Raw genomic sequence first — 12,732 nt, 5'->3', positions numbered from 1 at the left:
ATATTTTTATCTACCAGTTTTCTAACTGTAATGAAATTCAGTCTACTTTCTTCTGTTTTCTGTGATTGCCAATTTTGCCATGCCTGTTTTCTTGTTTCAATGAGGGCATCACATTCCAGTGACCACCAGGCATGTTTTTTACTTTTTTTGTTAGGTGCTATCCATTCAGCTGTAGTAATGAGGTTTTCCTTGATATCCCCCCAGCTTTGTGTCTGAATGGTTTCTGTTTGCTTTTGTGAATTCATCTGATTTTAATATCTTTTCTGTGCTATACTTCCGACCCTTAATTTGTTTCACGCTGCGTTTCCCGTTTGGGATGACTTTGAACTTAATTTTAGAGAGGTAGTGGTCTGAATCCAAGTTTGCACCCCTGAGTACCCTAACATTCATGATTTCTTTGCTAGAAATCTTCTTGATTGCCACATGATCAAGTTGAAATTCCCCAAGGCTAGGATTTGGAGATACCCATGTCTTTTGTCTTCGTGGTAGTTTCTTGAAAGCTGTGGATTTAAGAATTAAATTGTGTGCTTGGCAAAGTTCTATTAGTCTCACACCATTTCTGTTTGTTCTCTTGTGTGCAGGATAGTTTCCAACTATTTTCTTATATCTTTTTTCTTTACCAATCTGTGCATTAAAATCTCCAAGAAGAATGATGATGTTTTTATCTGGTATTTTCTGAATAATGTCATCTAGATGATTCCAAAAGGCCTCCACTTTTTCTTTGTTTTTCCTGTTATCCTCGTTTATAGGGGCATGTGCATTGATAATTGTGTAGATTTTGTTTGTGGTTGTGAATGTAAGACTTGAGATTCTTTCTGATTGTGAATGAAAGCCAACTATTGAGTTCAACATTTGTTTGTTGATTATAAAGGCTGTCCCAAGATGTGGTACATTTTTCATTACTCTCGGTCCCACTTTCCCTTTGTATATCCTAACACCTTCGGAATCGAAGGTATCTGTCTCCATAGGCCCTCTATTGTTCTTGATCTAAATTAACGACATAGGAGACAATCTGGGTAGCCGTCTTACATTGTTTCCAGATGATGCTGTCATTTACCGTCTTGTAAAGTCATCAGATGATGAAAACGACTTGCAAAATGATTTAGATAATATATCTGTATGGTGCGAAAAGTGGCAATTGACCCTGAATAAGGAAAAGTGTGAAGTTATTCACGTGAGTACTAAAAGAAATCAGCTAAATTTCGATTACGCGATAAATCACACAAATCTGAGGGCTGTAAATTCAACTAAATACTTAGGGATTACAATTACAAATAACCTAAATTGGAACGATCACATACATAATATTGTGGGTAGAGCAAACCAGACTGCGATTCATTGGCAGAACACTTGGAAAGTGCAACAGGTGTACTAAAGAGACTGCTCACACCACGCTTTATCCGCCCTATTCTGGAGTACTGCTGTGCGGTGTGGGATCCGCATGAGGTGGGACTGACAGATGACATCGAAAAAGTACAAAGAAGGGCAGCTCGTTTTGTATTATCGCGAAATAGGGGAGATAGTGCCACATACATGATACAGAAACCATTAAAACAAAGGCGTTTTTTTGTTGCGACGGGATCTTCTCATGAAATTTCAATCACCAGTTTTCTCCTCCGATTGCGAAAACATTCTGTTGGCACCCACCTTCATAGGGAGAAGTGATCATCACGATAAAATAAGAGAAATTAGGGCTCGCACAGAATAATTTAAGTGCTCGTTTTTCCCGCGTGCCGTTCGAGAGACAGCTTGTAGGTGATTCATTGAACCCTCTGCCAGGCACTTTGCTGTTAATAGCAGAGTAATCACTTAGATGTAGATGCAGATGTAGAAGATACGCGTGTGAGCGCAGTCTGCAAGATTCTCCTCCAACTGGTCTATACGGCTGTTTCTCGCTGCTATCGCCGGGTATCCGTTGTACTGCAGAATATCAACCCTTGCCTGGAAATATTGTTACGAACTGTCGTAGCAATGAAAGATTAAATATTTGTCTGCCTTCTCTATGAAATAATAAAAGAGAAAGGATAATATTGTAACACTAATAAATTAAAAACGTAACAACAATTCATCGATAGTGAACAGTAAAAATGGACAGTATCCGATCTGCTGCGTGTATCTACATAATATGCCTTTATCTTCTTATAGCGCTCGAAAACCGACCAATTAACACGAAAGACAGAATTCATCAACCTCAGTTTTCATCCATTACCACTCACTATTCGTAATGCCCAAATAGCGGTATGATCCCAAATTATTGTATGATTATATTATTGTATGATAGCGGAACTAACACTGGTAGCAGTAAATTCTGTAAAATATCTGGGAGTATGCGTGCGGAACGATTTGAAAGGGAATGATCATATAAAATTAATTGTTGGTAAGGCGGGTACCAGGTTGAGATTCATTGGGAGAGTGCTTAGAAAATGTAGTCCATCAACAAAGGAGATGGCTTACAAAACACTCGTTCGACCTATACTCGAGTATTACTCATCAGTGTGGGATCCGTACCAGTTCGGGTTGACGGAGGAGATAGAGAAGATCCAAAGAAGAGCGGCGCGTTTCGTCACAGGATTATTTGGTAACCGTGATAGTGTTACGGAGATGTTTAACAAACTCAAGTGGCAAACTCTGCAAGAGAGGCGCTCTGCAGCGTGGTGTAGCTTGTTGTCCAGGTTTCGAGAGGGTGCGTTTCTGGATGAGGTATCGAATATATTGCTTCCGCCTACTTATACCTCCCGAGGATATCACGAGTGTAAAATTAGAGAGATTAGAGCGCGCACGGAGGCTTTCCGGCAGTCGTTCTTCCCGCGAACCATACGCGAGTGGAACAGGAAATGGAGGTAATGACAGTGGCACGTAAAGTGCCCTCCGCCACACACCGTTGGGTGGCTTGCGGAGTATAAATTTAGATGTAGATGTATAACATGATTTTTCAGCAGAATCTCTAAAAAATTCGAATCAGTGGAGAATGGAGGTGATTTTTTTGTAACATTCAGCCAGTTTTCACTTTTTAAAGAAAAGTAGCGAGGGTGAACGGGATAAATTTTCTTTTAAATGCCTGTTTCATTTAACATTTTGTTCTATGTATTTTGAAACAGAGAGAGTCACAATTTTTCGCTCCTTGTTCGATTTCTAACTTTATTACAGTAAGTAAAGGAATAAAAAACCAAACCTAAAATCGGTATTTGAGAAACAGGTTATTTTGAGGGGTTTTATCAATCAGGTTAAACAGGTGAGGAAAAAAAAGCATGGAATTACAATTAAATGAATACCCCTAGCTGCATACAGGCGTTGGTATAAGTCAAGAGGAAGAGCTGAAAATGTGTGTCCCGACCGGGACTCGAAGCCGGGATGTCCTACTTACATTGCAGACGCTGTATGGACACAGAGGATAGTGTGACTGGCACGCCTCCCGTGAGACCCACATTCCCAACGTATTGTCCCGCACCATATTCGTAGTGCCTCTGCCCATTATACTCTACTCGCAGCTTTTTGCCGATTTCCGTAAGAGTTTGGGCACTTTTTGTCCATCTACATCTACAACTACATCTACATCTACATGATTACTCTGCAATTCACATTTAAGTGCTCGGCAGGTGGTTCATCGAACCACAATCATACTATCTCTCTACCATTCCAATCCCGAACAGCACGCGGGAAAAAGCAGCACCTAAACTTTTCTGTTCCAGCTCTCATTTCTCTTATTTCATTTTGATGATCATTCCTACCTATGTACGTTGGGCTCGACAAAATATTTTCGCATTCGGAAGAGAAAGTTGGTGACTGAAATTTAGTAAATAGACCTGGCCACGACGAAAAACGTCTTTGCTTTAATGACTTCCATCCCAACTCGCGTATCATATCTGCCACACTCTCTCCCCTATTACGTGATAATACAAAACGAGCTGCCCTTTTCTGCACCCTTTCGATGTCCTCCGTCAATCCCACCTGGTAAGGCCGAGCAGCAATATTCTAACACAGGACGAACGAGTGTAGTGTAAGCTGTCTCTAGTGTACTTGTTGCATATTCCGAGTGTCCTGCCAATGAAACGCAACCTTTGGCTCGCCTTCCCCACAATATTATCTGTGTGGTCTTTCCAACTGAAGTTGTTCGTAATTTTAACACCCAGTTACTTAGTTGGATTGACAGCCTGGAGAATTGCACTATTTATCGAGTAATCGAATTCCAACTTATTTCTTTTGCAACTCGTGTGGATCACCTCACACTTTTCGTTATTTAGCGTCAACTGCCACCTGCCACACCATACAGCAATCTTTTCTAAATCGCTTTGCAACTGATACTGGTCTTCGGATGACCTTACTAGACGGTAGATTACAGCATCATCTGCGAACAACCTAAGAGAACTGCTCAGATTGTCACCCAGGTCATTAATATAGATCAGGTACAGCAGAGGTCCCAGAACACTTCCCTGGGGAACACCTGATATCACTTCAGTTTTACTCGATGATTTGCCATCTATTACTACGAACTGCGACCTTCCTGACAGGAAATCACGAATCCAGTCGCACAACTGAGACGATACCCCCTAGGCTCGCAGCTAGATTAGAAGTCGCTTGTTAGGAACGGTGTCAAAAGCTTTCCGGAAATCTAGAAATACGGAATCAACCTGATATCCCCTGTCGATAGCGGCCATTACTTCGTGCGAATAAAGAGCTAGCTGCGTTGCACAAGAACGATGTTTTCTGAAACCATGCTGATTATGTATCAATAGATCGTTCCTTTCGAGGTGATTGATAATGTGTGGATACAGTATATGCTCCAAAACCCTACTGCAAACCGACGTCAATGATATAGGTCTGTAGTTCGATGGATTACTCCTACTACCCTTCTTAAACACTGGTGCGGCCTGCACAATTTCGCAATCTGTAGGTACAGATCTACCGGTGAGCGAGCAGTTGTATGAGATTGGTAAGTAGGGACCTATTGTACCAGCGTAATCTGAAAGGAACCTAATCGGTATACAATCTGGACCTGAAGATTTGCCCGTATCAAGCCATTTGAGTTGCTTCGCAACCCCTAAGGTATCCACTTCTACTTCTGTACAGAAGAAGATGGTCAAGTGGCCGGTGAGCCTTATATGTATGGTTGTATTTTCTTAAACGAGTTGTTTCAACGACAACCGCCACCCCTAAGCCTAGATAGACTCCTGTGAGAAAGTATTCCCCCCTCCCCCCATGCAATATCACCAGTCGCAAATGCAAGAAAGCTGCGGGGCTGATATAACTAAAGGCAGACTTAGAGATAGCAAGTTACAGAGAACTTGTGGCGGCGGGAAGTTAAGAACAACGGCTTCGAGTTCGTTTTTACGCAAACTTGATGCGGCGGACAAAGAGAAGTTATTGTCTCCGAGATTCAATTAGGGCGAGGGAAAGCTGAAAATAAAGCAGGAGGGAAAGCTCTGGTGGAAGAAAGTGCCGTAGTTTAGCATCGTCCATGGTTTCTGATGAAGGAGCGAAGATGGCTCTCAATCTCATTCTACAGCACAGCTTGCTTACTTTAAATAGCCGAATAGATACAGTAATAAAAGAACTGTCTAGAATATCCTCTTATGGCCGGGTGCGGTGGCCATGCGGTTCTAGGCGCTTCAGTTCGGAATCGCGCGACTGCTACGGTCGCAGGTTCGAATCCTGCCTCGGGCATGGATGTGTGTTATGTCCTTAGGTTAGTTAGGTTTAAGTAGTTCTAAGTTCTGGGGGACTGATGACCTCACATGTTAAGTCCTATAGTGCTCAGAGCCATTTGAACCATTTTTTTATCCCCTTAGAAACAAGAGAAAGTAGCGAGGAATATGAAGTCAGCTTTCTGATTTCCTAGTAAACAGAATACAACTTGTCATTTTCAATGGGATGAAATACTCACATAATAAGGTCATGTTTATCCTGGAGATGTGTTTTAGGTCCATTGCTGTCAACAACATGCACTTATGGCGGAAAAAATGGTATTACGGAAAAATTATTAATGAAGAATTTCCGATAGTAAATTTGTCTACGTAACATGAGTAAGTGATTAACATTGCAAAATTACGGTTAATGTAAGTGCTAGATAAGCCACTGAAAGTGTGAAATGCTAGTACATTAATAACAGGTGTAACCACCAGAATGTTGAATGCAAGCAAGCAGACGTGTATGTACTGTATTGTACAGGTGCCGGATGTCAGTTTGGGGGATAGAATTCCATGCCTGTTGCACTTGTTCGGTCAATACAGGAAAGGCTAATGCTGTTGTGGTTAACGCTGCAGTTGTCATCCAAGGATTTCCCATGTGAAATGATAATTAAATCGAAGCCTTTAGATGTCGACAGGTGTAGTTGATATGCATCAGTGTGGACAGCTGAAAATGTGCGCCCCGACCGGGACTCGAACCCGGGATGTCCTGCTTACATGGCAGACGCTCTGTCCATCTGAGCCACCGAGGACACAGAGGATTGTGCGACTTACTCCTTGCACGCTTCCCATGAGACACACATTCCCAACTGCCCATCACTTACATTCGCAGTGCTCCTAATACACTACTGGCCATTAAAATTGCTACGCCACCAAGATGACGTGCTACAGACGCGAAATTTAACCGACAGGAACAAGATGCTGTGATATGGAAATGATTAGCTTTTCAGAGCATTCACACAAGGTTGGCGCCGGTGACGACACATACAATGTGCTGACATCAGGAACGTTTCCAACCGATTTCTCATGCACAAACAGCAGTTCACCGGCCTTGTCTGGTGACACGTTGTTGTGATGCCTCGTGTAAGGAGGAGAAATGCGTACCATCACGTTTCCGATATTGATACAGATCAGAAAGTAGCCTATCGCGATTGCATTTTATCGTATCGCGACATTGCTGCTCGCGTTGGTCGAGATCCAATGACTGTTAGCAGAATATGGAATCGGTGGGTTCAGGAGGGTAATACGGAACGTCGTGCTGCATCCCAACGGCCTCGTATCACTAGCAGTCGAGATGACAGGCATCTTATCCGCATGGCTGTAACGGATCAACGGATCGTGCAGCCACGTCTCGATCCCTGCGTCAACAGATGGGGACGTTTGTAAGATAACAACCATCTGCACGAACAGTTCGATGACGTTTGCAGCAGCACTGACTATCAGCTCGGAGGCCATGGCTGCGGTTACCCTTGACGCTGCATCACATACAGGAGCGCCTGCGATGGTGTACTCAACGACGAATCTTGATGCACGAATTGCAAAACGTCATTTTATGATGAATCTAGTTTCTCTTTACAGCATCATGATGGTCGCATCCGTGTTTGGCGACATCGCAGTGAACGCACATTGGAAGCGTGTATTCGTCATCGCCATACTGGCGTATCTCCCGGCGTGATGGTATGAGGTGCCATTGGTTACACGTCTCGGTCACCTCTTGTCGCATTGACGGCACTTCGAACAGTGGACGTTCCATTTCATTCGATTCCTGCAAAACCCTACATTTCAGCAGGATAACGCACGACCGCATGTTGCAGGTCCTGTACGGGCCTTTCTGGATACAGAAAAATGTTCGACTGCTGCCCTGGCCAGCTCATTCTGGAGATCTCTCACCAACTGAAAACGTCTGGTCAATGCTGGCCGAGCAACTGGGTGGTCACAATACGCCAGTCACTACTCTTGATGAACTGTGGTATCGTGTTGAAGCTGCATGGGCAGCTGTACCTGTACACGCCATCCAAGCTCTGTTTGACTCAATGCCCAGGCGTATCGAGGCCATTATTACGGCCAGAGGTGGTTGTTCTGGGTACTGATTTCTCAGGAACTATGCACCCAAATTGCGTGAAAATGTAATCACATGTCAGTTGTAGTATAATATATTTGTCCAATGATTACCCGTTTAAGTTCCGCATTTCTTCTTGGTATAGCAATCTTAATGGCCAGTAGTGTATATTGCACAAGAACCAATCACTGTAGAGATATCATACAAACGTCATTTTGTAGATAAACCCTGAAAGTTTTTGTTCTCATGTACACCTCCACAGCGTAGTTTGTTAATTTGGCGGTAGTCAGCCCTAGTTGCAAAAAGATGGCGAGTTCAGGTGCAGAGCGAGCTTTCTGTCTGTTGGAGTTCGACAAAAACAAGTATGGAACAGATGTTCAACGGATGTTTACAACCAAGTTTGGTAAGACGCCATCAACAAGGAAGGCCATATACCACTGGTTCAAACCGAACAAGGTGGCGCACACTGGACTCGCATTCGGGAGGACGACGGTTCAATCCCGTCTCCGGCCATCCTGATTTAGGTTTTCCGTGATTTCCCTAAATCGCTTCAGGCAAATGTCGGGATGGCTACTTTGAAAGGGCACGGCCGATTTCCTTCCCCATCCTTCCCTAACCCGAGCTTGCGCTCCGTCTCTAATGACCTCGTTGTCGACGGGACGTTAAACACTAACCACTACCTCCTCCTCACCACTGGTTCAACAATTTCCTACTTGACACAAGTTATATACAACTCATTTTCTGATATAACTCTATCACCATCAAGTGATTTAATTTGGTAACATTCCATTACCTTTGTTTTACTTTTTTTTTTTAATATTCATCTCATAACTTTGTTTCAAACGCTATCCACTTCATTCAACAGTATTTCTAAATATTTCTGTCGGACTCGGAATTATAATGCAATTGCCACAGGTCACCGTTATTACTTCTCCTTGAACTTAAATTTCCTTTCCAAATGGCCTTGGTTGGGCGCTGTTAGCGAGAATGCTTTCGAAAAGCATCCCTGACCTCACAGTATTGAACTAACGAAGCAAAAAGGAAACAAATGCGTTATGAGAGAAAATGTTGTTGCAGATAACAGTGCAACAGCTGCTGAACAGACGAGATGTATAGAAATGCCAATATTAGGACAATATTATTACAAAAAGCAAAAATAGAAGCAATATCGTAGAAGCTGAGAGGCAAATAGAAATCAAACAAAAAATACAGTTTTCAGATGCTCAGATGCTCTCATCGAGAACCAGTTCCCTCAAAATTTAGCCCAGAGCTAGCATTTCTTTGTTGTCGAGGAAGAATGGAAACAAATATAACAAGAGACAAGGAACTGTGATCTAGACTTCCGGAGCATCTATTGAAATTTAGCCCATCTGCAAATTAATTGTGCAGAGATCCGTGAAAATGTGACCACGGTTGTGATACGGACAAGTGGTTCTGTGGGACACAATTTGTTTGGAAAATGATAGCTGGCACTGATGTGCCTTTCATGACCAACTTCTACAAATTTTCAACATTTCCGTTCCGAGTAAGACCACCCCAATGACTATTTTGTGGTCCTTAACTCGTTCGTGAAACTCACTTGTTATCTATCTCTAATAAGTTCTAAGTTAATGCCATACAGGGTGTTACAAAAAGTTACGGCCAAACTTTCAGGAAACATCCCTCACACACAAAGAAAGAAAATATGTTATGTGGACATGTGTCCGGAAACGCTTACTTTCCATGTTAGAGTTCATTTTATTACTTCTCTTCAAATCAGATTAATCATGGAATGGAAACACACAGCAACAGAACGTACCAGCGTGACTTCAAACACTCTCATACAGGAAATGTTCAAAATGTCCTGCGTTAGCGAGGATACGTGCATCCACCCTCCGTCGCACGGAATCCCTAAAGCGCTGATGCAGCCCTGGAGAATGGCGTATTGTATCAGAGCCGTCTACAATACGAGCACGAAGAGTCTCTACATTTGGTACCGGGGTTGCGTAGACGAGAGCTTTCAAATGCCCCCAGAAATGACGGTCGAGAGGGTTGAGGTCAGGAGAGCGTGGAGGCCACGGAATTGGTCCGCCTCTACCAATCCATCGGTCACGGAATCTGTTGTTGAGAAGCGTACGAACACTTGGACTGAAATGTGCAGGAGCCCCATCGTGCATGAACCAACCACATGTTGTGTCGTACTTGTAAAGGCACATGTTCTAGCAGCACAGGTAGAGTATCCCGTATGAAATCATGATAACGTGCTCCATTGAGCGTAGGTGGAAGAACATGGGGCCCAATCAAGACATCACCAACAATGCCTGCCCTAACGTTCACAGTACTGTAGAGCAATGAGTCGCATGCCAACACAAGCACCGAAGTCAACATTACCTTCCTTCAATTGGGCCAACTGGCGGTGAATCGAGAAAGTACAGTACGTACTGACGAAACTAAAATGAGCTCTAGCATGGAAATTAAGCGTTTCCGGACACACGTCCACATAACATATTTTCTTTCTTTGTGTGTGAGGAATGTTTCCCGAAAGTTTGGCCGTACCTTTTTGTAACACCCTGTATAAACCAATTATTTTGGTTTCCTGGTTGCTGCCCACACAGTTTTCTACGCTGATCCTAATTGTGAGGTTTGAATTTACTCCAAGCAAAAATTTGGCTTTTAAGGCTTTCTAAAATATCGACTACACTGTTAATGTGGCCACACTGGGATGTAGTAGCTCGGACTCGAGATTTTTGGATTGCCTGATGGTTCTGACGAGCTGTTTACACTGGTAGCAGAGAGAAAATTCGCCCAATAACACCTCGTTCACAGAAATGCTGCAAACATCGAAAACGTAAAGGTGAGCTGCTGTGGCTGTGGAACCTACCATCAACAGTTACAGGCAGTGACATATTGAACGAATTTTTCCCCATATTATAAAGAAACTTGAAGGCACTACCCAAACCAAAAAGCAGGCGGCTTTCTACATCTACATCTACATCCATACTCCGCAAGCCACCTGACGGTGTGTGGCGGAGGGTACTCTGAGTACCTCTATCGGTTCTCCCTTCTATTCCAGTCTCGTATTGTTCGTGGAAAGAAGGATTGTCAGTATGCCCTTGTGTGGGCTCTAATCTCTCTGATTTTATCCTCACGGTCTCTTCGCGAGATATACGTAGGAGGGAGCAATATACTGCTTGACTCTTCGGTGAAGGTATGTTCTCGAAACTTTAACAAAAGCCCGTACCGAGCTACTGAGCGTCTCTCCTGCAGAGTCTTCCACTGGAGTTTATCTATCATCTCCGTAACGCTTTCGCGATAACTGAATGATCCTGTAACGAAGCGCGCTGCTCTCCGTTGGATCTTCTCTATCTCTTCTATCAACCCTATCTGGTACCGATCCCATTCTGCCGAGCAGTACTCAAGCAGTGGGCGAACAAGCGTACTGTAACCTACTTCCTTTGTTTTCGGATTGCATTTCCTTAGGATTCTTCCAATGAATCTCAGTCTGGCATCTGCTTTACCGACGATCAACTTTATATCATCATTCAATTTTACATCACTCCTAAAGCGTACTCCCAGATAATTTGTGGAATTAACTGCTTCCAGTGGCTGACGTGCTATTTTGTAGCTAAATGATAAGGGCTCTATCTTTCTGTGTATTCGCAACACATTACACTTGTCTAAATTGAGATTCAATTGCCATTCCCTGCACCAAGCGTCAATTAGTTACAGATCCTCCTGTATTTCAGTACAATTTTCCATTGTTACAACCTCTCGATACACCACAGCATCATCCTCAAAAAGCCTCAGTGAACTTTCGATGTCATCCACGAGGTCATTTATATATATTGTAAATAGCAACGGTCCTACAACACTTCTGCGGCACACCTGAAATCACTCTTACTTCGGAAGACTTCTCACACAATTGGTCTGATAGTTCATATGCTCTTACTTTGTTCATTAAACGACTGTGGGGAACTGTATCGAACGCCTTGCGGAAGGCAAGAAACACGGCATCTACCTGGGAACCCGTGTCTATGGCCCTCTGAGTCTCGTGGACGAATAGCGCGAGCTGGGTTTCACACGATCGTCTTTTTCGAAACCCATGCTGATTCCTACAGAGTAGATTTCTAGTCTCCAGAAAAGTCATTATACTCGAACATAATACGTGTTCCAAAATGCTACAACTGATCGACGTTAGAGATATAAGTCTATAGTTCTGCACATCTGTTCGACGACCCTTCTTGAAAACGGAGATTCATGAAAACCATCAATAAACACTGAAAGCTGTTATTGTGCTATTTGCTGTGAATTCAAAATGGAAATTTTGAGACTGTGGGATTTGCGGAATATGTATGCATGGCCAATGTCTTAGATTTACCAAGGGAGATACTGATCTGTTCATCTGTCCGAAATGATCGAAATAATTTCATTGCTCCTTTGCAATTTTTTGTGTATATATTAATTTGGTCCATTTTCTGGTATTTTAAATTAATAAGAATTTCTTTCCATACTTTGGTAATTTGCTTTTTTGCTTTTCGATAATTTGTAATGAAATGGCACACAACAGTAGTTATTAAGTGAGACTTCTTATTTAAAAATTTGAAGAATTGGTGTTCATATTACTTCCATATGCTCCTAATCGAAATAAATGTAATTTCTGGAAAAAATTATTTATATAATTCCGCTGAGAGTAATTTACTGTTTCATATTGTCCTCATTATAAATAACTTGGAGTATATTTTAAGACAAAATTATTTTAAAATTTCATAAAATGAAGTTAAGAAAATATATGAGACTCTTAATATGGATATATTACTGTTAATTGTCTTACTGGGTGTGTATAGAATAGAATATTAGCGAAATATATCAAAGAAATGTAATACCAAAAAAATTCAAAGATAAATGGCAATCCAATAAAAAATAAATTTTTGAGACACTTCGTTTGAGGGAGAACACTGTTTTCAAAAACCAATACATTCAAATTGCAGTGCAGGTCTTGCAGTATTTGAT

At 42.3% G+C, this 12,732-nt stretch overlaps 1 protein-coding gene and 1 non-coding gene across 2 annotated transcripts in view; both read right to left on the bottom strand.

Annotated features, from left to right (window-relative positions):
* LOC126295311 (probable cationic amino acid transporter) overlaps nucleotides 1–12,732 on the bottom strand; it is a 575,633-nt gene that overhangs the window by 523,844 nt on the left and 39,057 nt on the right. The window lies entirely within an intron of this gene.
* Trnat-ugu (transfer RNA threonine (anticodon UGU)) lies at nucleotides 6,363–6,436 on the bottom strand. The gene has a single exon. It is a non-coding gene; the product is annotated as a tRNA-Thr (tRNA).

Source organism: Schistocerca gregaria, chromosome 11 (assembly GCF_023897955.1).
Source record: "Schistocerca gregaria isolate iqSchGreg1 chromosome 11, iqSchGreg1.2, whole genome shotgun sequence".
Taxonomy (NCBI): Eukaryota; Metazoa; Arthropoda; class Insecta; order Orthoptera; family Acrididae; genus Schistocerca; species Schistocerca gregaria.
This window is presented reverse-complemented; position numbering and strand designations above follow the sequence as displayed.